The following is a 25,615-nucleotide window of genomic DNA, read 5'->3' as shown; positions in this document are numbered from 1 at the left end:
ACATTTTACATAAAATCACTCCAGCATGAAACATCTGGCTATTCTTCACAGAATGTGACTGTTTATAGCTTGGCATGAATTAGTTTGAAGACTACATAGCATGCTCTTAACACTGAGGAGAGTCTACTATAATGCAGGTAGATAAATCCATGTACAGTACACTTAAAGCAGTGTTGTATTGTGGTTATCATAATTGTACTGTCTTAAAGGATTGAGGTTGTACAAGCATGGCTAAAGACACATTTTGTACAGCATTTACATGTACTGAAAGTTTAATTCAGTGTTTGTATTAGTTCTTTCAGCCCACAGAAATGTGATCTCTGTTGCTAATGAATTACAGGTATATGCATATATATAATACTTAGCGCTGGAATTGCCCATATAGGGAGAGAAAGCAACAGAACTAAGGCACCAAGGTACTGAACAAACACGTTTTACTTATTAATTTTTTGAAGATTGTTCCCAAGCCAACAATTTCAGTTTAAAGAGACTTCTTTGTGAGGTTGAATAGGACAATAAAAACATTGACACCCCTGTTATACTGTCACTCTCCTGGAACAATGTAATGCATGATCAAAAACTAATGCATTACAATGTATCTTCTAATGTGTGTAACTAAGACTAAGTCACTTTAATGTGTCTGGCCAGATGCTTTTGCATAAAGTAAAATCAGCAAGAGACATCCAGAGCCCCTGTAGGAGGATAAGCTTCATCATTTTGGTCCCATTATCGCCTTTTAAGTGCTGAGAACAGATTATATAAAATTGTTTGTAAGAGCACCTCTTCTAAGTGTGTGTGCTTTCCTAAAAACTTGAGTTTAACTCCAAACTACCTCAGTAGTTTGGCGTCTATGTTCTTTTATGAGCTTCCCCTGTGACAGTTTTTTCCGCTCGCTACTAATTTGCTGCCTTAGCATCTCTGTCGTCATGGAGATTAACGAGGTGGACCTGCGAGTTGTTCTGGGGAACAAATGCTCTGCACCCCCCACCCTCAGCCCCTCGCCAGACCTGACAGGCAATCCCACAGTCGCTGATGTACTCTGAGGTGTGTGTGTGTGTGTGCTTGCGTGTGTGAATGCTGACATCGCTTTGAGTCGTCTAGTAATGTCTGGAGACATAAGAGGAGAGAGTTGAAACAGAAGTACAGCTGGAGTAACTTATACTTCATTCCCCCATGGACCCCACACACATACACACTCTTTCTCTCTCTCTCTCACACACACACACACACACACACACACACACACACACACACACACACATAGTCATACACTCTCTGTGTCACACACAGTCATAGAAGCTCTCCACCTCATGTGCACATGAAAGAATACACACTAGTGATTATAGTTTTTCACCATCTTTTACCAACTGTTTCTCTGTCCTTCTTCTTCTCTCTTCACTGCATTACTGAATCTTTCTGTTTCTGTCCTCCTCGTCCTCTTGTCTTCCTCTGACCTCCCTTCCCTGCTTCTAACTGTCTTTGATGCCCTTCCATTTCCCGTCATCTCCCCTCCGCCCTGAGAATCCTGCCTGTCATTTTGCCATTCCTCCCAGTTTCGCCACGTTTCTCTTCATTGTCTGACAAAACTCATCCTTCTCTGCTTCTGTCTCTCACTTGCTCTTTTCCTGGATGACCCACCCCCTCTTCACCACACACACACAAGCACACACATATGCATCCCCACACAGTGGTGGCAGTTTTGGGTTAATTAACGTGCTAATTGTGTGAAAACCCAGTGCCGATTAATTATGAAATTGAGGCAGATTATTTTTAAGAGCCTGCCCAGTTTCTATTATTACATTTCCTACAACAATTTTCACCCTCACCCCAAGAAGAAGGGAGAAAATACTAAAGGGAAAGATAATTTGGTCTAAAAACATTTGTGGTGGGAGATAAAAAACATGTTAATTTCTCTGTCTTTTGTCATTTTCTCCCTTTTAACTGTATCTTTCTTGGCTCTCTTTTCTCTTCTGCCTTAACATGTGTCTTGTGTTATCACATCACAAAAGCACAGTCATGAATAAAAGGTATGATTGGACTCAAAACAAAGACATCTCTGGCTTCATTGAGGGCTCATGTTGTCAACTTTGCGTTGTGTCTTAGCACATCAAACTGGGTCCAAACACAGGAACCATGGATTTACCTTGTGACCTTGGCCATATTCAGACAGAATCAGGTTTTGTGGCGAAAACGCTACTCCTGTTATTCGTTTGAATGTAGATAGTGTGTTTTAGCTGCTGTAGTGTGGAACACAGCGGGTGCCAAAAAATAAGTAAAGTTAACGTTTCATCACATTAAATGACATTCCCACACTGTCACATAACCCTGCAGCCAATTCGCCAACGCTTGATTCTGTCTGAATACGGCCTAAGTACAATAAAGTTTTGTATGCTGTACCTGTAAGGCGAGGTCCCTCATAACAGCAACATTTCTCCTGTCTTACAGTAGTGTTCAGTTTTCACATCGATTAAGTCAAATGCAAAATATCGTACAATTAGTTTCAACTGGTAGACCAAATGTTGAGACAGTGTATCTGTTACAACACAAGTTCCTGACAGAGCTTTTCTCTCGGTCACCTAGCTCCTCTTGGTGTCTGTCCTTTTTCTCTCTCTGATTCTCAGCTCATTTCAACTCAGCGGATTGTGCTGGTTTCATATTTTAATTGAGCTGCAAATTAACAAAATTATTCCTCCCCCACATTAGAAACCCTGTTATCTCCCTATGCCCAGTCAGTTAAAATTCTGAAGCCTTAATTATACTGTGTTAGGGTTTTATGATGGCTATGGTGTAGGTGGTAGGGTGATTTATAATTCAGTGTAGGCTCCAACAATGTGACTGTCGAATCAGAGTGAGATTTTGTTGTCATGCATTCATCACATCAAGAAACCCAAAAAGGCACCTGTGCTGTGTCTGCACACACACACACACACACACACACACACACACACACACACACACACACACACACACACACACACACACACACACATGCACACACCCTGGCACCAGCAGATACAATATGTGGAGGTGTGAAGGTGTTTCCGCTCTTTCCTTCCTCAACACATCCTTTCTTTTCTCTCATTCAGTTCTCTTCTTCTCCTTAATTACCATTTTCATCAATTGCAACATCCCCCATTATCATCTTCAGGAAATTGTCCATGCCTGTCTACCAGCCTCAGCCCTCACAGTGAATGACTCTGCCACTGGTAGGAGTGCTTGTGTCAACATTTGATACTCTCACATGGATCAGTGAAACACCCTAAGGCATTAGACTACCTCTCAGCCTGTCTGTGTGTCACTGAAATGTGCATGAGGAAGAGAATCTAAAATAAATATTATGTTACTGCCTGCCATCCAGTCAATGACCATGACGTTATTCACACAAATATGCTACCATTATGCCCACAGTTTTGACTGGTCGAGGGAGCAGAGGGGAGGGTGTTTCACATTTAGTCATCGAGTCCATTAATGTGATTGTCACATTGCTCCATGGGTAATACATGGTGCACCCCACGGTCCTGTTAATTACGCTGTCAGAAAGAGAAAGAGAGACTAGATTCAGGCAGATAGAGGAAGAGAGGGTCAGAGTGAGAAGTCTGGAGAGGAATACTTGTAGCGCTGTGGTGGAATCATCCCAAGTCTGACTGTACGAACTGTATTCATGGTTTAACCAGCGTGCATTTTGTTGAGAGAAGGTTGAGAAAGAACATTAACTGTTTTTTCTGAGACAACTAATAATGATAACAGTGAGTGTCAACTGTTGGCGCAAATATGGAATGAATAAGGAGCATTTTATTATGGTTGTTGAGAGAAAGTCAGTACTTGTCCATAAGGTGACAGTAAATAAATAACAAATCCTGTTAGCTGAAAGCAAATTGCCTGAAAATTGAAAATATAACATGGTAATCACTTCTATCAATGTAGAAATAAAATCAGTAACACATACACTGGCATGATAACGACTTAACCCATAAAATGCTACTTGTTCCCATCCCCAGTTTGTGCTTTCCTGTGATGGTATAGTCACATCCTGTGTGTGTTCCCGCTAGCCTTGGCTCCAACACAGCACACAAGTTAATTAAAACACCATGTGGTCAATGCCCTGCTCTAGAGGCAGAGACAGGAGGACAGAGGAAGAGACCGAGAGGAGAGAGGCAAGATCGGAGGGAAAGGGACATCATGCAGAAAGATTGAAGGCTTGGGCACAAGGAAATGAACAGTTGAATTTCTTTCCCTCTTGGTTTGCACTCAGTTTTGGCAGATTTTGCATAAACTGGCTCTGAATCTATTATAGAGCTTTACAAGATGCTGTCATGTCAGGCAGCACTTATCTGTCGTACAGCATTGTACTTGTGGTTAGTTTACAGTCATGTGGCTTGGCTGAGCTAGCTTGTGTGGATTAATCTCCAGTGTTGACTGTTCTGGCTTGTAGCTTCAACCAGTACACATATCTTATTTTAATGTGATTGTCAAACGTGATTGAATATATTTTTTTTTTCTCACAGCACTAGCCACAAATGGCACCTGTAGCCTTTAGGTAGGTTAGTGTTATGTCAGGATTGACCCTGAAATACCCAGAATGCACTAAAATGTGACATCAACACCAAAACCGCTTAGAACGCCAAACTCTTACTAAGCGATAAGGCAGAACCACCCAAACATTTGTAATGCTTTAACTGGCTCTGAACGCAATAGTGCCAAAACTTCACATTGTGAGAACACACATGCACACAAGCACTCATCCACTCACAGCCTCAGTCCATCTCCCACACACTGAGGAGAGAAGACAGAGAGAAATGAAGTTATCCATTTTTGCCTCAGGTACCAGTTTGCCATTTGAGGATTTCTTTCCTTGAGTGTGAGACAAAAGGCTAAGTGCAAGTACACACACAGTACACATCCTGTATGTACATTAAGATGCATTTATATCTTTACTTTTGTATTAAATTTTTTTTACAATCAAGTGAATTGTCTCCCTTCTCCATTGTGCGTGCGTGTGTTGTTGTGTACTTAAAAATGAATTAGTTTCTATGACACAAAGACGAGTTCCCTCTATCCAGGTTTTTGTATCATGTCTGATGTATGTGCGTGGGTGGGGGGCATATCCCACCTGTGTGGGTATGTGTGTGTGTGTAATCACAGAGCTGTGTGCATTCGGTTTTTCTAGCCCCCCAACACTGCTAAGCAGGTGGGAAGAGGAGGGGAGGGCTCGGAGAAGTGGAGATGAGAAGAGAATGTAGAAAGTGTTTGTGTTGTCGGCTGGGCACACTGGGAGGGGAGACTTCATGGGGGGAGAAGATGTGAGGGGGGTTAGCAGAGAGATGAGAGACGACAGAAAAAAGAAGAGAAAGAGGCAGAGCAGAGGGTGGTGGAGGGCAGCACTGAAAAAGAGGGATGACAGTAAACTTCAGGGTTTTTATCTCTGCATGTAGAGCTGCCCAGTCAGATCAGCGAAATCTGACAGAAAACAGCACCGCGCTCATGTCTGTGTAGCTGCAGCCACACTAAATATGTCATCATTTTGGGTGAGTTTACATCACATGTACCATCCAGATTCAGACTTTTCTTTGCTTTTAGATACTCTGTTTCGATGTCTCTGAGGCTAAGTGGCAAGATCCTGAAGGAATGCAATAGTTCCCTATTTTGTAATGTGTGGCTTGTTTGTTTTTTCATGACTCAATTTGTTTTGTCGTCGTATCCCTTCACCCCACTCCTTTCATTGTATGTACATGTGTATTTGTTTGTATGTGTATGCGTGTGTGTCTCCTTGGACTACATCGCACCGATTTTTGGCAGGCTTTATTGTTTTCTGCTGTGCAGCTGCACATCATGAAGAACTTTGCTCCCTGTGTAGTAGTGCGAGGTGAAGACGCGGCCCTGTGTGCAACTAAACATGAGAGTGTGTTTGTGTGTGTGTTAATACAGTATGTCTTGCAGTTTGTTTTCCTCCCTCAATATTGCCACCTGTCTTTAAAACAATAACTAAAAAGCAGATAAACTGTGACCTCCAGCTACTGATTTTAAAGCAAACCACCAAAACAACAATCTGTAAAGATGTTTTTAAAAATCCTGCCTGCCTGGCCTTCCACACCGACACACACACACACACAGACACACACGTATCCTTAAATAAGGTCCTTGACAGCATGTTCTGAGTGTTGCATGCAGCCACTAATGCTTTACTAATCACCTCAGTCTAGATTTCACAGCATGAGACCTCACTTCTCACACACATGTAGACACACACGCCCTCTCTCTCTCTCACTTTCTCTCTCACACACACATACACACAAACATACTTACCATAAAATGCGTGTCTGCATCAAACATGCACTGTGTGTGCGCACAAAGAGCCACACACAGCATGTTCTCTCCCCTTCCCATTGGTCCTAATCAGGGCCCGATCTCCAATTAACATACTGACTCCAGCCATTACTTTGATCTGCCAATAACACGATGTCCTCTCTCTCTCTCTCCCCCTCTCTCGCCCGAGTGAGTGACTTTTAGATAGCATGCTGGCATTGTGTAGGGCAGCGCGTGGCATGGTCATATCAATCATTTGTTGTCCCTGTTTTTATATGACGGTTGATCTCGTCCTCTACTCAGAGGGTAAGGACGTTGTTGTCTCTCCAATTTTAAGACATTTGCTGACCCTCTTCCTTCAGGTGGTTGTTCACTGCTGCTAGCTGCTCTTTAAATCTCCTGGTGATGAGTCAAACACATAACACATCATAAAATCGTCACACCCCTGTCGGGACAGCAGAAGAAGTGGAGTGGAGTGGAACTGCTGTAGAGACACAGCAGCACTTCCTCCACACCTTTTTCCCCTTCTTCTTCTCCTCCTTCTCCTTGTCCTTCTCTTTCTCTTTCTCTTTCTCCCTACCAACACCTTTGGTAAGATTTCCTGTCCCAAACATAACTTTCCCTCCTTCTTTCACATTGTCCTCTCCCTCAGTCTCCTTGTGACTACCTCTTTTCTGTCCATCACTGCAGCAGCATTAAGAAGTCGGCTTTAATCCTTAATCATATGTCTGTGTCATAGCTGTCACTGTAGTTATAAAGTGTAGCTGCTTTTATTTTGTGAGGCGCTAATAAAGGTTGCAAAGAGAGGTTGTTCACCAGCTTCACAGGCTGATTTGTCCACGATACAATTGAGGACAAATGGCTGCTTCATGTTGTGTTCACTATCAAGGTATAAATCAACTTGTTGCCTCCCCTACATACACACCACCTTCACACTTCCTAATACTAACCGTGCCCATTCTCTCCTCCGTTCTCCCCCATCCCCACCTGCCTATTGGATGGCCTGTAGAAGAGCCCACCTGTCGGCAAGGTTTGTCCCCTTTCTGTCTCCTTAGCTCGCACTATGAGCAAGGCAGCATTGTGCTGTCTCACTGCCTGCCCATCAGCATTTCATCCCCTTGCTTTTTGATATATATAGATTAGTGTTCAGTATGTTTTAGCTTGAACACAAGATATTCGCAAATCACATACTGTTAGAAACCATGTGTAAAAGCCACATTGCATGATGTGGAGGAACTAGGAAGCAGAAATGGAGCTTAACTCAGGCTAAAAATGGTTCACTATTTGCTCAGTAGCAGAAATCAATATGCATAATAAAAATCAGTTTCAGCTGTATTTGAAAATGTGACACATTACAGCCAAATCCTTGCACAATTAACCCTCACCTCAGCTCCTCATTCACCCCAATCCCTGCTGCTAGTTGCATGCTTCATTGTCCTTCCCACCTCATACACCACACATTCACACACAAACACACGCGTGCACACGCGCGCACACACAGATGCCTTGGAGGTATTGAGTGGCCACTCACCTGGATCTAAGTGCTCCCTGTGGAGTGTGGTGGCTAATGATGTGTCCTCAGCATGAGCTTTACTTACTTATTTACATCAATGCACTCTAATAGTGTTAGGTAGCCTTCCCTATCACATTCTTCAAAGGTTTGATCATCAGTAGTTCGGGGATTTACTTTTAAAATCGGCTCTTCTTGAACGGACACGTCAACTGGTCAGAGCTGGCATCAGTTCACCCCCTTTCAAAAAGCTGGAACTGAACTTTTTTTTTTTTTCTAACACCCCCTGAATGAAGTTGGGTAACTTTCAGTGGAATCACTCCAGTAGCACTTTGACTTTTTAATTTTACCTTGCAGACCAAAAACTGTTTCTAAAATCCTCTGTGTGGAGGTAAGTCAATATATAATCTTGGCTCGCTTTTATTTTCTTCCTTGAGGTTGCATTTATCTGCCAGTTCAGAACATTCAACCTGAATTAAGCCCGTCTGTTAGCCTGCAGTCAAATCTGTGATGCGCTTGACTAGTAATGTCGGTCTGCTGTCTAAGCAGCCGTCCCGAGGGCTGCGGCTGAGCCACTGTGTCTGTGCACACATCTTTCTGTGCTTCCTAGTGTCCCCCCCCCACCCCCTCCCTTTCTTCCCCCTTATTTCCTTTTACACATGCACGCACACACACACCTATCTGTATGTATGTGTGGTAGTAGGCCGGGTCTGGTGTGGTTACTTTGTGTCACTGAAGACTTAATGAGGCGAATAAGAAGCTTTTAGAGTCAATGGAGGTGGATAATGTGGTGTAGGGTTCACTCATGTATGTGTGTGTGTGTGTGTGTGTGTGTGTGTGTGAGTCCTTGCCACCGGCTAGCAACATTGCTGTTCTCTTCTGCCCTGCTGCATCTGAACTAATAAGCTACGGACTACTCTGCCCTCTGTGTTGTTGGTGTGTGCCTGCTGCAATGATTCTGACTGAAAAAAGCGCTTCACTCACTGCAGGTACTTTTTCTGGGGGTCACTCGTCATACCAGAAACTGATGTCACAGGGCAGCATTTCACAGAGAGTGAGCAGGAGAATTTGTATGTTCCCCTGAACTGAAAGTATGCTGAAGTAAGTGGACAGCTTGTCAAACAGTCTGAAAAAAACCTTGAAAACTGCTATGAAGTACTGCTAATCCTGTCACAGGCACAAGTGTCCTGTCTGAGAGAGTTTTTAGCGCCACAGGCGATGCCATGTCTTCTCAGAGGAGTGTGCTTAACTCTCAACACTTCGATCGGCTGGTGTTTCTTAAGAAAAATAAGAAATGAAAAAAGTACCTAAAGCTGTTTACACACTCTTCACTCACCCAGCACCTCTCCTAAAACACTTCAACTCATAGGTAATGACACTACTAATACATAATCATCACCACAACTATTACTGCTGCTAACACTGAAGTAAATAATAGAGTAATAAGACTTTTAAATGTGTGTGTTTTTTATTACTTTTTTCAATTTTCTTTATTGGCATGACATTTGAATAAGTACATGTGACCAGTGCATAAAAGACTGACGAAATAAACTATATACACTACTGCTACAAGAAATAGATTAATTATTACGTTATAACGTTGCCACCACATTTATTTGTATTATTAGTAATATTAATTTTTTAGAATTCATCTTCTAGTTTGACCATTTTTTTTGCCAATGTTGAGGTTTTAGAGATGAGTATACTGCGTATTATAGCATATTGTGAAGAACTGAAAACAATTTGTATAACTACATTTCTATTTTTCGTTTTTCATAATAAATATTAAAGTTTGAGCTACAAAATGTCTTTATTTGAATGGCCAATTGCTTGAAATAAAAGTTGCCATACCTGACTTTAATACTGTTACTTTAAAGTTTACGTTATGTCGTAATATAATTTCTAAGGCAACACACTCCCTAGAGAGTAACTCATTCATTCACGTCAACCTCAGAAACCATCAATTAGTTTAATGTAACAGTTAACTAATGGGAGTGGGCAAAAAGGACAGTTGTGACTATGTGAAGTACTGAGCAGGATCTTGGTCTGCACTGTGATGGTATGAACATAGGAACAGATGACAGCACACACATACCCCCCTCCTGTCTTCCATCCCTCCCTCCCTCCCTCCATCCTTCCCTACATCCCTTCCTCCCTCCCTCCCTCGCCACCTGGAGCCAGCGAGCCGTGACACCAGAGGGAGGGAGGGAGCGATGATGAAGGGACAAGGGACTGGAGGAGAAAGAGAGAGAGGGCCACAGAGGGCTAGATGAAGGAGAGGAGAAGGAAGGGGAGGATGGGAGAATGAAGGATGAGATGGAGCAGATGCAGACATATATAAATTAAAAAAGAGATTATAATAACACTAATTTGATAATAGATTTACATTAATGGTGCACTATGTAGTTTTGGGGAAGGAATCTTAATCAGAAGAGAAAATTCTTAATTGACTGTTCTAGTTTCGAACAGTGTTCTGGTACCTTATTTTCCTCTGAGAACAGCTTGTTTATTCAGTTAAGGAAAAAATAAATATTTCTGAGTTTGTATTATTAAATTCTGCATTTTAATTTATTCTCCAAAACTACACACACAGTGCCCCATTAATGGTATAAAATTGATAAAGGGAAATGTTCTTAAATGTGCATAGAGCAGGTCTTAAATCTAGAAATATTAAATTAAAGAAGTGACAGAAAACAGTGCTTTACATTTGTGTTATTATCTCTACGCCTACATGATTTCCAAATTAACTGTGATACACTATATGTAACATATTGTTACCAGCCAATCACAACACAGCCCATAATCCCATGTGAGTTTCTTCAGTTTAGCGTGCTAGTGCATACCACATAAAAAGAAAAAAGATTGTGGAGATTATTGTAATTATGTACAAATATTTAACCTTTATACATCCCGGGAATTTGAATATATTTGCTCCTTTTCACCTTTACTCTGTTTTACATTTACATACAATCTCAGCTGGAACCTGTCCAGTATAACCTTAGTCCTCTGTGTGTGCCTTCTTCTTGGCCACAAGCCTAAGGGTAAATCAGTGTTGAAAAACTAGTACCTACATTTCTGACCTACAGACCTCCATGTTGCCAGTAATCCATGTTAAATGTGGCTCTGATATATCAGTGTAAAGCTCCTACTAAACAATCACATCTAACAGTAGAGTCTATTTACTCTCCCCGTATAGTTCGTTTGTTTACATTTTCATCCCTTCTCTATCATCCTGTTTCATATATTTCTCTTACCTCCTCTGACACTGTTAAAAGAAACTGTTTGCAATCTGTTAGTCCTCATAACCTACCATTGTCTGTTTTATCGACTGTGCATGAATACATAGACAAAAGTGTCAGTGTATTTCTGTTTGTGTGTGTGTGTTTTGAAGGCTAGAAGCATGGTGGTCCCCCGGAGAGCTCATTTTGTCGTCTTCTCGCTTGATTTACCTTCGTCTTCTTCTGCTGTTTATTACCAGTCATTACAAGCTGTTTGGAAACCTAATAGGACACACTGACAAATAGACTGGGAGAGACCCAACCAGGATAGGCATCAGGACACAAAATAACTGTGTTTGTGTGTGTGGGAGAGAGAGAGAGAGAGAGAGAGAGAGAGCTTATTTGTCATGTTTCATGTTTGCCTGTGAGAATATTCGTACATGCAACATCAGCTGCCTTAACTCATGTATAGAAGTTGTCTGCCTTGTCTGAGTGATGTCTTTGTTAGCCCTCTCGGTGTAGGAAGGTGTGTGTATGTGTGTTTGCGAGTGTGGCCAGTGATGGAGGGCTATATACCATACTGTACATGCAACCCCCCTTCCCTTTGCATTCCTCTCTTCTCTCTCTGTTTCTCTCTCTCAACCCGTCCAGGTGTGGCTGCAACAGCTGCTAAAGAGAACGGGACAATTACACACACACGCACACACACCTACACACTCACTAACATACACACAGCCTTCCTCTCTATCTCTGCTGGCTAATTGTCACAAGACAAACAAGGCGCTTTGCCTTTATGCGCTTCATAAACAGGGGCCAAGCAACAATTAACTCCCTGCTTAATTCACTAACTATTCTGAATTCATTTTCTCCTGTGACAGGCACATCTGTCACAGCTGGTAGCAAGTGAGAGTGTGTGTTTGTGTGTGGGAGACAGAGTTTGGGCCTGTATAGTAATGCAATTAGGCTGTGGCTTGAAATAGAATACGTTGAGGCTTATTAATGCTTTAATGTTTGTATGATAAAGTGCCACAGGTGACACCTTGATGGCATGTGTGAGACATTGTTTCAAGTAAGTGAACAAAGAGATTGTGGAACATATGTTTGTGTGTTTGTTTTCTGTGCGTTTCCTTTGTTATGTGAGGCGGATGTGTTTGCTTTTTCAGTTGTGTGTGGGACAAGGCAGCAGCAGCATAGCTTTTCAAAGCATCAAGATGTAACACAGCGGGGTAGGTTTACGTGCATTTTATTTAAAAGAGAGGATCAAATGTGGATAGTGTAAGAAATGTAGGACAACTTCAACATACGCAATTGTTCAGACTATTGAAATAACTTGTACTCATACGTACAAATGTGAAAGAGAAACTACAGATTGTCAGACTGTCTCCTCTGTGTTAGATATGAGAAGTCGAGGCAGGTCCTGATCCATTAGAATTTAAAAATACACATGGGAGGATATAGGAATACCTAAAAAGAAATGTGATTGACTGCAGTAAAACTTGACCTTGTATCTTGTGTGTTTACACTCATGAAGACTCACTTTTTACACTGGTTGAACTGGTGCACCTTGCATTTTCATTAAGGTGCACCAACCTGTAATTTTGGTGCACCCAAGAACATAGATAGACACGTCGTCGATAGCAATAAGAAAAAAACTATAGTGTTCGGTAGTTTAATGTGTATGCATCAAACCAACTAGAAAGCACATAGCAAATACACCCTGGCTTATAAACAGCCTATCATATCTCTTGATAATGGAGCGTGCTACGAGTGACACGGGAAGTGCAAATCATTTGACAGGTGTGTAGTTTGGTTGCACCATCGCCGTGTGACAACACAGGAGAGAGTGTCAGAGACGTGACTATGGACCAGTTCTCACAAGCCCAGCCATGCTCAGCCTGTAAAACTGTTAACTCACACATAAGTAATGTCTGCTTTTCTTGCGTTCTGATACAGTGGCTTATGAGCTGCAGCGTTGTCGGCAAACACGTCGACCTTTTCAGCCTCTGTCCAGGTCTTCTGCTGCTCCCCTTGGTGCTTTCACTGCCGGAGTGTGTCCGGGCTCGTTAGGTAGAGCAACAAACCCACTCTGCCCGCCGTGGCTCCGCCAATGGCCTATTCGCTCTACCTATGAGCCCAGAGACACTGCGGCTATGACAGCCAAAGTGGTTGTTGCGACCACCGGAGCAACTACAAGTCACAATTCGCAGTACCAGCTCCACTGCTGGTTGAGAGTTTTACAAGCCAACTGTGAGAAAAACACAAGCACAACATTATCACCAGAAGAAATTGTGAATAAAAAAGAGCAGGTCAGTTTGCCTGTATGGCAGCATTTTTATTTATTTGTGTGATTTTATTTGTGTGTTTTTCCTTGTTGTGTTAATATAATTATAATCTGTGTGTCTTGATAAGTAGAAAGAAGAAGTAAGAAGTTAAATTCGACCTTTTCTCGCCTGGTATTTAAAATGATAAAAATAAGACAGGTTATTAAAAATGATCAATAATTATCTATATTGGCCAATATGAAACTTCACTATCATGATGAACTTTTTAGCTGTATGGAATAAAAGGATTATTAGAAACTGAAGAAGAAACCGGTCTCTGAGAGTGAGAATGAAATAGAGGGGAACATAATGGAGTGAAGAAGGGACAGACGGGAGTAAAAAGTGATACTGCACATGGCCACAATGACACAAAAGCAAGTGAGGAATTGAGACATCAAGAAAACAAGATGTTGACAGAAAAAGTGGCGATTACAGATCAATTGAGTAAATTCATACTGATGGCAAACAGCAGGAGAGGAAACAGACTGACGCAGAGATAGAATCTGCAGAGGACATGGAGGGAACAGGCGAGGGAGAAGGAGACAACTGAATGCAGATCAATAGGGTGAAATGAAGAGAGAGTGGGTGTGCGGATGGGTGGATCAACATGAATAAAGCGAGAGACGGAAGGAGAGTGTGTCGGAGGAGAGTGAGACAGAGAGGATGAGAGCGATTTCTGGCAGATTTTGGCTCGCGCTCAGTCCTCTTGCCGAGCAGCTGGACTTCATTAGTGGCTGGTGTTAATTACTGGGACTGTACACACACACATGCAGATCAGTGCGTGCACACAGGCACATGAACACACACTCATGGACACACGCACACTCACACAGCCTGTGATTCAGGGTCACCTTGCGAGCCTTGTTTGAACCAGCAGAGAGCGGGGGAGATGGTGCCAGACAGACAGAAAAACAGAAATGTAGAGAGCTCGCACACAAGTGTCAGTCCACTGTGGGAGTTTTCTATGTTATTAATGGTATTAAGAGCAGCTGGTAGAGGGACAAGTGATACTGTTGTTCACTTGGTCAATGGTTGAACATGTGTATACGGTCTGGAGAGCATAATTGCAGATGAATAAAGAAGGTAGAGCTACACAGAGCCACAAATGTTATATTTTGGAGAAGATTACAAAGATAGACGTAGTTGCTTTTGGATATCTTTGTACTGATACCATAATAATTATTAGTTTTTTAAAGATTGTGCTGCAAACAACAAAACCTGACGTAAAGTCTGACGTAATGAGAACCATTACTTTGTGGCAGAGAATAGTTAACACCTTCTCAGCTGCAACATTCATGAGGCAGCTGTACAGCTCCAGTGAACTCACTGCTCATTTATGCTTTGAATTCTAAAAGCTACACATTTTTTTTTCTTCAAAAAAACGAGTCAGTTCTTTATTTAATGACAGGAGGTGGTCACAGTTGATGCTGATGTAGGTAATATGAGTTAATGCATCTTTTTCCTGAGATCATTACACCATACAGACAGGAGCCACCTCAGTGTGCTTTTGCAGGTAAAAATACACAATCAGGGTGATGTTTCAAGAAGTGAATCTCAAATAATGCAACTCATTTTGCAGTGTAGTGTAGAGGTATGCCATGAGCAGCATGATGATCTTGAACTTAGTCAGTGCAATGGAAAATTTACAGCCCATATCGTCCATAGAACAAAACCAACTTTTAGTTTTAGATTGTGATATGAGCTGCAGCCTTCAAAGGATCCACGTTCTCCTAATCAAAGAGGGAATCTATAAATTCATGTGGGTGTACTGATACAGATTTTAAATAGTCAATGAAATGAGTCACTTCCCTCTTAATAACAGCGTCTTTACACAAAGGCCTGTAATGATTTCATCACAGAGGAGCAGAGATTGAGCCACAGCAAACATTTAGAACAGACTCTGGATAGAGAGAGTTGTTCAGAGGCTGAGCCAGAGATTGATTATTGATTTTGAATACTACTCATGTCTTTTCACTTGGGATTGGCTAGTAATCCATCATTGATGATTACTGCCTTCTTTAACCAGGTCGGATTCATCAATGGCTTGTTAGGGTCACAGGACAATGTGGACAGTGCAGACTGACAGTTTTATTACTGAGATGGGACCACTAGATAGTACCGTATGTGAGTGAGAGTTTCTGCTATTAAAATCTAACTAGTCTATAAGAGCTGCTTAAAGGTGCAAGGTGTAAGAATTTTAGTTGAAAACATAACATTCAAAAATTCTGAAAATGCAGAAATGACGTCTTTTGTATGGTCTTGCAGAGATTATCTACTGAAGTTAGCATGCTAACCAACTAGCCCCATGCCCAGTGTCCCAGTCCAAATCTCCTGTGCTAGCTATGTGAACACCAACAGTCCCCAACAACAATTAGCTAATGGAAGCTACACATGGCAGCAGTTAACAGTTACTCTGGTGATATGCGGAGTATGAATTCGACAGGTGGCCAATTCTTACACACTGCACCTTTTTTTAATGTTGAGTTGTGGAGGTACTGGGCAGCCTCCAAGTGTGACTGTAAGTTTCAAATATGCAGAAATTCAAAAACTATCATCTGAGTTGCAGCTTTGTATGCTGAAACAAATTTCTTATGTTGACCAAGAGTTTCTCTAAACGACATAGTGATGATAATTTTCTGGGTTCTGCTCCACTGTAATCTGGCTTTGAATACACATACCATGTGCTTGGCATACATGCTGTATATTTGGGCCTGCTGCCAGTGGTGGTTCATTACTGATCAAGTGATTTTTGTCAGACAAGGTTTTACAAATGTGAGTTAATTAATAGAGCAGCTGGGGTGAAAGAGGGGGAGAACGCAAGACTTAAAATTAGAATATAAGCAAATTATTATTAGTTTTGGCTGGGAAACATAAAAAAAAAAGCCCATGTGTGTTTTAGCCTGGCAGCCTTGGTAAGTCCTGAATAACAAATCCTGATTTATCATGTTGAGTAACACCACCACTAACCACCACTTGATTCAGCAACGGACTCTAAAATCATCTTTCAGTCACTCTGTAAAATATAGTTCCTGGAGAGCAAGGGAAGATGGTTTAAAGACGGGCAACAGCACAGCATGAGGTGGGATGCAAAGCCAAGCTGGGAGAGGTTGAAGGGTTTTCTTTGGCTCTTAATTACACGGCAGAAGACAGGAGAAGGCAGGAGTGAGAGCGAGACAGAGAGAAAGGTTGAAACAACGGTATACACTGTCGCTCTTATCTTCCGTCTCTAAACAGATGTCGACCAGGCTGTTCTCTTTATTGCAGTACAAAGGCCTTCTGACAGAAACACACACACACACAGGCATGCACACACATCATCCCGGGCAAATCAATGCATTCTGGTTTCTGTAATTTCCCATGGTGCTTTGCTGTGGCCCCCTTGGGTGAACAAGGTGACAAAGCCAGCCACGGAGGAGAGAATCTCTTACTTTCTGCCCTCCTTTTTATGGCGCTTGTTTGCTTTCTTTCTTTTCTATCCTTCCTTTATTGCTTTCAGCATATTTGCTTTTCGCTAGACTGTGTACCATTACACAATATGCAATTTTCTGCTGACTTATAGATTTACATATATTGCAGGAGATATTGCCTCTGTCTTAAGTGTCAGAGAAATGCATCAGTTCTACTTTTAATCAACACTGAAAAAACAAAATATCATAAACATAATGAACAATTTGCAGCTGAGATTTTGCTATTGATCCAGACTTTTCTTTTACATTTTCACCTGTAGTATCTGTTTGGGAGGTGATGCTATGTGGGTATGGATATATCCATCCCACCGATGGACAGGTACCGGAAGTTTTTTAAAGGAGGCATATTATGCTTATTTTCTCAAAAACAGTTTTCTCATACTGTGCATTGTTGCAGCGCTGTATTCCCCGTCTGTCTGAAATGCTCTGTTTTATCTCCTGTCTCTTTAAAGCCTCTCTCCTGAAAAGTCTGCTCTGATTGGTCAGTTTGCACATGCCTGAGCCAGCACCACTAACAACAGAGCCGCTGTGCCTGATCAATTCTTACCTGCCAAAGTAGCCGCTAGACATACATTATGCATATGTTTCACATGGTGACGCAGTCTCATGTCACAAAGTCATGGAGTTAAAATGACGAGGCGTTTCACGAGCAGTATGTAGTATTCTGTGGAATAGAGGAGCTTCTGTTTACTTTAAAACTTTAAAGACCTTTTACATTCACGAGAGCCTATATAAAACACTGAAGGAAGGAAAAAACGAAAGAGCATGAAATGTCTCCTCTAATGTTTCTAGCGTTGAGCGAAGAAATGTGCCGATTTAAGAGTAGTTATTTCTGAAAGTCGACTTACAATAACCTGCAGAGCTGCAAGGATTGATTTTGTTGTTTCTTCAACCCGGGAAACAGTTGTAAATTATCATAAGTGTCACTGCTTTAAGTGTTTTAAAAAGATGAAAAAAGAGTCATGGGAAGCAAAAAGATCAGAAACCAGGATATTTTTTGAATCACTAAAATTGCCATCCAAGGCATTTTACATGATGCAATAAATAACCTCCAAAAGCCCTGTTTTTGTGCATTAGCAGTCTTGGCAATAGGACCAGTAATCTGGGGCTTCATTCACTGACAGTCTGTGCTTGCTCAAAAGTCCTAATAAACATGAAATGACTCACCTGCAGCACTCCGTCATGTGGGGATATGTTCTGTTTAAAGGCTCTGTAATCTGGTGGTACACTGCAGGTTTGTAGAATTAAAAACCGAGTGTGGCCGGAAACACCATGTGAGCCCCCCCCCACCCACAGCATAATGATAATTACAATCATTATGCTAATTTTGTATTGTCTCGTAATGTGCTGTTTAGTTTAGGTAGGATAAGTCATTTTCAGAAGTTTGTCCACTTTTTTTCTCTTGGTTACATTACTCCTTCCACTTCCTGTGACCCTTCAGTCTCTCCTCCTCTACCTGCTCTGTCCTTCTGCACCAACACACCTCCACATCCTCATCTCATGTTCTCTGTCCCTCTTCATCCTTGAATCTCTCCTGGATGAGAGACACTCATTTGTAAATGAGCCAACCTGCTAATGGTGGATGGCAAGAAACAAAATTGGCCATGCCAGACAGACACGCACGCACGAACACACACACACACACACACACACACACACACACACCCCGACACACTGTTTGTACGTACTAACACGGACATCCGTCTGGAAATAGTCATACTGAGACATTCTGTTATGCAGCCATATACACACATACAGCTAACAGTCTCAGGTATAAGCACACACACGGACACACACCATCGCATAGATACACACAACACATTCACACTAATGTATTCACATAACACTCTGTATGCTCCCTGCTGCATTGCTCCTGGTGCTGGGCTCCCTCTCTGCTCTGCGCCGTGCCTCCTCCTCCTCCTCCTCTTCGTCCTCCACCCCCACCACCTCCTTCTCCTTCTCCCAGTACATCTGGCACGCTCAGCTGCCGAGGAGCGCCATAATTATCCCGCCGGAGACGCACACACTCGCGTACGCATACACACACTGTGCGACGAAAAGCTCACACACACTTGTCTTCGGCGATCCGCGCCGCTCCCTGCTGCTCTTCGTCACTACCGGGGCTTCATTAGAGTGTGTGGCGAGTGTGTGCATGTGTGAGTGTGTGTGTGTGTGTGTGTGTGTTGATGCATGGTGCTTTTGGATGCTATCCAGATGTTTTTTCTTTATAGTTGAGGAGTCGGGCGTGTCCTAGATGCAACTGCCCTGCTCCTGTATGCTCAGTGTTTCGAGTTTGGATTGTGGCTGACTCACATATAATCTAGTTTCTTTCTCCACTTCTCCCACTGTTCACATCAGTGTCCAGTGTAATTTAGCCATCATGTAGAAGACAGCAAGTGGGCAGCAGAGTACCACTGCGTGTCAGTCTGGGATGGAACTAGGACCTGGTTGGACAGGACGCTGGCCTTGCACCTTATCACTCATTTCTGTTATTCACGTAACTAAAGTTATCAATTTAATTAAGTGGAGTGAGTATAAAGTAGAAGAAAATGGAAATTCTTAAGTACCTCAAAATTGTACTTAAGTACAGTTGCATTCTATCACTGGTTATTCTCTACTTTGACACCAAGATTTTCGTTTTTCTGAAACTCTACATCAGGTCCAAATATCAGTTAGATTTCAAATAATTGAATCGGTGATGAAAAAACATATCAGTCGATCCCTAAAGATAGCGAACAAAATAATATGTTCATTCCACTTCATGAGAGACTTGATATTCTCTACAATGAAGTGAAAAAATACATGTTTATAGATTGGTATCTTCATTGGCAAGCCGAAAAAATTGAGTTGGAAAATATCGGCTTATTATATATTGGCAAAAATCCAACATAATGTATCCCTACTTTGATTATTAGAAGAATGTATTCATGTAAGTCTTGTTTACTGGTATGAGTTACCAAAAATGAAGACACTATAAATAGAGAGGATAAAAGGCTCACTTCATTGTAATATAAATACATCTTAAAATAAGAAATGGACACATTCCCCACTCACACTTTCTCTCTCTGCAGTAGTAATTGCAGGGGTGTTTTTAGTCTGTCTTGTGTCACATTGTAATTACTGGCTTGTACAGGTGAAGGAGAGGCTGAGGTCGGAGTGCTGCTGCCTGTGGTGGGTGGGTTTGTCAGTGTGTGTGTGCGTGTGACAAGGAAAAGTAGAATGTGAATGATTGAGTGCAGTGTGATTGGCAGTAATTGTGTGTGCTGTAATTGTGTATGTGTGTGTCGTCATAGTATGACTGGCATTCGGTGTAAAAGTGTTCGGGATAGTGCCCGCTGTGGCAGCTCAGGTTTGATTCCCAACTCCACTTGTGTCAGACTTACCACAGAGCCAAAAGCAATTGAGCTTTGTGAAAAGAGTGTGGAAACGCCATTCTATTTTGAATCCATGATTTTAGTGCCACAGGAAGCATGGGATATAGCACCTGCATCAATCACATGGGTGAGTGCTGAAGACCAATCAGGTGACAAGCTTTGACTGTCTGTACGTCACTGATGCAATCAGCCACTTGAAGCCTGTTGTTTTCAGTCTTTCTGGACAAGCTACCTTCAGTTTTTACTGAATTCTACTTGTTCAGAAATGAAACAGCATTTCATTAAATTGTGGTTTTAGGTCATTATATTGAAAATGACAATTGTTTAAGAATTTTTACAATCGAAATGTTTACTCTGTACGTAGAGTCACAACATTCATCATACAGAACGTCTGTGTATTGTTACTGAGGGTGTCCTCCTTGAATGATAATAGTTGAATATCCTGGAAAGCCATTAAAAATGTCTAGGTCTCACAAAAAATGTGTTTGCATTTCTTCACGAAATAGACCTGTCTGGCTCTAGAGGCCTGGTGATTCAGTGATAGTTTTCAGGCTAGTTGGAACAACTGTAGCTTCCAAGCCAGCAACTAACACACCAGCCAGCTGGGCTAGCGCTAGTTAATCACAACAACTTTCAGAGTTTATTTTTATTTTCTCTGTACCAGGCAGATTACGGCCCCACTGGCGTTCTGTTCCTGTACATAATTTCATTCAGTAAGGAAAAGCTGAAGGACAGCAAAAGCTTTCCCACCTAGAAGTCTTTCTGACAAGAAGTTCACACAGTTCACTCAAAGTACATGGCTGTACCATGAACTTCTGTCTCATAACTGCTTGCGAACCATTATCATTTTATGGAGTGGAATAAAAGATAATGTTGCAACACAGCTAACCAGCTGTGATAGCTTCCTCCATTTTGGACTGTCTTGCTTTCCATCCTATTAAAGTCAACACTGTTGAAGTTGGCAGCGCAAATTCACATCATAGTTTAGGAAAAATGTACTCACACAAACAATCTGCACCGATTTAAATTGTCTCTGTGAGCAGATCCACTTATCACTTCAGTTCCATTGGAATTAATTAATTTCATCACCAAAGTTTGCCATTTTTTACGCTCTTGTGACCAGGTCTTTACACTTGTTTCAGCAAGAAATGTTAATTATTTACAGCTTAACAGAGATCTGATGTAGTCAGTGAGTAAGTTCCTATCCCTTCTATTTGCCTCGATTCTCTTCTGTCTCATAAAGCAGTCTGATCTTATGTTCTCCTATTTGTGAATAAACCTACCATCGCAAATACACACCGACACACCGACACACACACACACACACACACACACACACACACACACACACACACACACACACACACACACACACACGCACACACACTCAGATCAACACTCTCAATGGTGTTAACATTGATGGCTGTTTCTCAAACATTAACACTAGAGGAAATATGGATCCAGTCATGTTCCAGCTGCTCAGGGTCCATTTTTGAGCTACATGTGTGGGTACAAACACATTCTATACTATTGCTATTGATTGTACCACATGCTAGTTGAATTGGTTATACATCTGAGGAGAGAATATCTTGAACACAGCAATGTGAATTCCCTACTCACATAATGAGAAGCTATGGGACTGGTTGAATGGCCTGGTCTAGTTGGCTTCAGCCCCTCTGTCCTCTCCTCCTTTAATCCCTGCTGCTCTCTTCTGCACTCCATCATCCTATCCCTACCACATACCCACCACCAGCAGTTTCTCTTGCTCTTCATTGTCTGTCCACTTCCCCTACGGTAACGGGTTTACCCGTGAGATTCACTGGACTCTCTCACAGACATACACACACAGAGACACACAGTGCTAGGGGCCTGGGTAGAAGTGTAATTTCCCCAGTGTTCTCTCTAACCTGGAATATCTGACATGGTGACACCAGAGAAGAAAGGGAGTTTCTCTGTATGTGCGTGTGTCTTTGTGTGGATGGGGAGATGTGAGGTTTTGCAAGAGGGGGAGTGGGGGAGATGTCTGCTATTTCTTTTCTCTTTGAGCTTTTACAGGAACTGCCCCGTTTCCACAATGGGGTTGGACAGGGCTAGCATAGGCTTAGGGGTAAATCACAAATAATAGAGTTCATTACAAGGTCAAGCAAGACTAGCTTTAGCCTACCTGCCATTCCAATGCACATGTAGTGTGTGAAAACATGCGTGTTCGTGTGTGTTAACTGTTGGATTCAAGGGCAACTTCACCAATTGTGCACATGAACTGATGTTTTTTTCAGGGCTGATACCAATTATTAATAATCAAGGAGAGCAATAACCAATAATTAGAACCGATATACATTTGCATTTACAATAAAAATCTTCAAGTCTTGTCAAAGTTGAGAATAACCACGGATATAATGTAATTTACTACAATTTACTACAAAGTACTGTACTGAAGTACATTTCTGAGGTAATTTAGTATTCCATTATCTGCTACTTTATATTTCCACTCTAAATGTATTTGATAACTTGAGTTGCTGTGCAGATTTAGTTTATTCAGTATTGATAGGCTAACGTTTGTGACATTTGTAACCAATCAGATTGTGTTGTGGGCAGGACATTTAGTGAGACCACTGAGTGCTAACTATACAGATAGAGAAAAGATGCTGCATCAGAGCTTAAGTAGTGTATTTTTAAATCAATTTATTTTATAGGCAATTGCACACAATAAACAGAGATACCGATAATTGGAAAAATGCTGAATATCCAAATGTAATGTCCACTTCTATAAGGCAGTACGACTAAATAAGTGAAAAAAGTAAAATAAAGCCTTTTGTGGTTTCGGGTAAAATGTAAGAAATCTGATAAATTGCCCTCATTGCCTCAGTGACTCAGTTTCATTGTGAGTAATGTAGGCGCTAGGTTTTGAAAACGAAGAATACGTGGAATAAAAATGTATTATATACAGTATATATTGGTAAATACCGTATATCTTATATTTGGTTCTGCTGTATCGATTTGAATCCTTTGTGAAACTGTCCGTAATGAGTCCAACAGTGTTATAATAGTGACTATAATACTTGACTACTTTTCACAGCCTGTTGCCTACATTACCCACAATGGAACTTAGCCACTGAGTGACATGAGTAAGTTACCCTTTAAATCATTGTGATGATAACTGAAGCAGTGAAATAAAAGTCAGATTCAGTGAAAGTTTAGGGAAAAAAATGCATTGGTATGGTAGTATGGTGCAGTCTCGAGGGTTTCTGTTGTCTTTGGACCAGAGGGTTTGATTTGAAACTGGCCTTAAAGAGTTTAATTTTCAGTCATGGAGAGAAGACTGGGACTGTCAGGAAAGTAAGTAAAAGTCCGTGGACTTTTACATCTTTTAGTACTTACTGAAGAAAGTTCTCCACGAGGGAAATTGAATCCCAAGCAAGAGCCGTGTTTGAACGTCAGAATTGGTTGTCTCACTATGGTGATCCTGACTTCCTATAGAAAAAGACAGACAGTATATCAACTTAACTTTGTGTGTTTAACTTTCTGTTTCAGAGTATTTGTCACTGTCGAAAAACTTTTAGAAAATGTGAGCCAGTTTGCATTTAAACATCTTTGTCAGACTATTGCCATCATAATCAGCTTGAGCACTGTTGCATCTGTCTGTCCGTCTGTCCATCAGTCACTGTAAAGGCTGCAGACAGCGCTCGCTTCCTGACTAAAGTTTGGACAAATGGCTGTCGGATCGATAGCTTCCCACCAGCAATATTTGCTATCAATGCATGTCCTCCTCATTACCGCAGCAGGCTGCCCTCTCCATGGACCTGAATTATTCATACACACAAACAGGCACAAATATTCAGCTGCGCACAGACACATATACACACAGAATACTGCATCAGAGGAGAAGCTGCCCTTTTGCTTTCTCTCTCCGCCTCCAACCCTTCCGTCCTTCCTCCCTCTCTCTGTTTCATTTCTTCCCTTCTGTCTTTCTTTGGTTCACTTTAGCTCAGGGCAGAAGAGGAGTAGACCAGCCCCGCCTCTCTCTCTCTCTCTCTCTCTCTCTCTCTCTCTCTCCCTGTGTCTCTTTCTCTCTCTCTATCTCATTTTTTAACCTCTCGTTCACCCAGATGCTTACTCATGGATACTTGCCTCGCTCAGCACATCCACGTCTTTATACAACACAGTATTATTTTTAATGATATAAAAGACGGCATACCTCTATAGTGGGATATCTTTCCCTCCTCATTCGTTTTTCTAAATTGTGCACCTGAAGACTCGGACCTTGAAATGTAAAAATAGAATAACTATAACCTTCCTCTTGACATCAGTCAGTAAGGTCTGCTCCACTCTCTCCCTCTAACCTGAGGTGCGCAGCACAGTCAGTACTCACAGAACCCCAAATGCAGGCCAGGGTCATGGCCAGGTCAAATGATGAGGAACAACAGGGATGCAAAGTGTGTTATTCTTTCTTTCTTTCTTTCTTTCTTTCTTTCTTTCTTTCTTTGTTATTTTCAAAGCAGAACAGGGGGAAGGGCGCCGGCGGGCACCTATTTGGGCTTTGGGCCCTGTGTATGGTGTACAATCAGAGTCCAATATGCATTCTGGGTAATACTCTACAATACATAAATAAAGCACTAAATGCAGCATGGACAGGAGGAGTATTAATGACAGCTTGATATTTACTTCTCCATCCATCTCTCCTCCCTTCCAGTCTGTCATTTATCCTTCCTTTGCTGTAATCAAACAGAAATGACCTGTTCTCCACCTTGTCTGTGCCTCACAGTGCTATCATAGCAGCAGTAATCGTCGTCTCCATAATAATGATCATAAAGTTTAACAGCCTGGTGTTGTTGTAGCTGTTAGCCACTTAATGTTGTCTGCTAATGGTTTCTAATGACGCCACTTCTCTGTGTGTGTGTGTGTGTGTGTGTGTGTGTGTGTGTGTGTGTGTGTGTGTGTATGTATGTGTGTATGTGTGGTCCCTGTAGTCCAATCACGTCTGCTGTGCAACAATAAATAAATGTGGGATCAGTGTTAATTACAGAATACATAAAAACTGGTGTAACTCAGCCTCGGCCCAGACCTTTCACTGCACCTGTTAACACACACACTCTCTCTCTCTCTCTCTCTCTCTCACTCACACTCACACACACACACACGCACTCGCGCGCGCACACACACACACACACAGGAGGACAGAAGGATGGGTTGCCATGCTAGAGGTAGCATTAACATTGTTTTCTAGTTGAAATGAATCGATATTCTGAACACACAACATTTCCACATTGCCACCACACTGCAAGTGACCATCACACACATACACATACACACACCCACACAACACATATTTAGAGCATAGTTCCCTACACGGGGTTGATTTCAAACCAGATGTTAAGAGTGTTCCTGCTGTAATAAATCGTATCACTATCCCACACATGTATGT

The 25,615-nt window shown here is 41.8% G+C and overlaps 1 protein-coding gene across 2 annotated transcripts in view; it reads left to right on the top strand.

Annotated features, from left to right (window-relative positions):
- Nucleotides 1-25,615, top strand: part of znf423 (zinc finger protein 423) — a 150,603-nt gene that overhangs the window by 76,156 nt on the left and 48,832 nt on the right. The gene's annotated exons all lie outside the window — the stretch shown is intronic.

Source organism: Pagrus major, chromosome 8 (assembly GCF_040436345.1).
Source record: "Pagrus major chromosome 8, Pma_NU_1.0".
Taxonomy (NCBI): domain Eukaryota; kingdom Metazoa; phylum Chordata; class Actinopteri; order Spariformes; family Sparidae; genus Pagrus; species Pagrus major.
Note: the sequence above shows the minus strand (reverse complement) of the source record. Positions and strands in the feature narration are given on the sequence as shown.